Source organism: Rhincodon typus, unplaced genomic scaffold, assembly GCF_021869965.1.
Source record: "Rhincodon typus isolate 14 unplaced genomic scaffold, sRhiTyp1.1 hic_rhity00004220, whole genome shotgun sequence".
NCBI lineage: Eukaryota > Metazoa > Chordata > Chondrichthyes > Orectolobiformes > Rhincodontidae > Rhincodon > Rhincodon typus.
This window is the reverse complement of record NW_025969858.1, coordinates 8,522-9,162: the sequence shown is the minus strand read 5'-3', so window position 1 is coordinate 9,162 and position 641 is coordinate 8,522.

Genomic DNA, 641 nt, shown 5'->3' with positions numbered 1-641 from the left:
ATGACCTTGGTGACACCAAGCTATGGGATCCCAACAGTCTCTGGTCCACTCTTAAGAATGCCACAATCAATGCCTGCAAAAATTTGGTCAGCCATTCAATCAGGAAACACGAAGACTGGATTGATGAGAATGATCATGAGATCCAGGAACTATTAAACTGGAAACACATGGCATTTCAGAGGGTAAAATAACAACTGCACTTGAAAGGGAAAAGGCAGGCCTATGGGTGAGTGAAGGCAGAGATGCAAAAGCAAACCCACAAAAAAAAAAGAACTGGTGGTGTGGAAAACGCACTGGAGGACCAATGAATGGCTGACAACCATGACATGCATGGTTATTCTATGCTGTTAAGACCACATGTGGACCAAAAACCCAAGGCCCCACACCACTGCTGGTCAAGCAAGGAGTGACTTATCAAATAAGACATCAAAAACCACTGGGGGGAGCACTTCAGAGAGAGAACTCTGGCATTGATTCGAGAGTTCTTGAATGCATCTCGCAGCATAATACACGCCATAAGCTCAGCAGCATCCCAGCCCTGCATGAAGTAGAGAAGGCCATCCATCAGCTGAAGAAAACCAAGGCTTCTGGAGCAGATGTTATCCCTGCTGATGCATTGAAGTTTGGAGGCAAAGAGATCC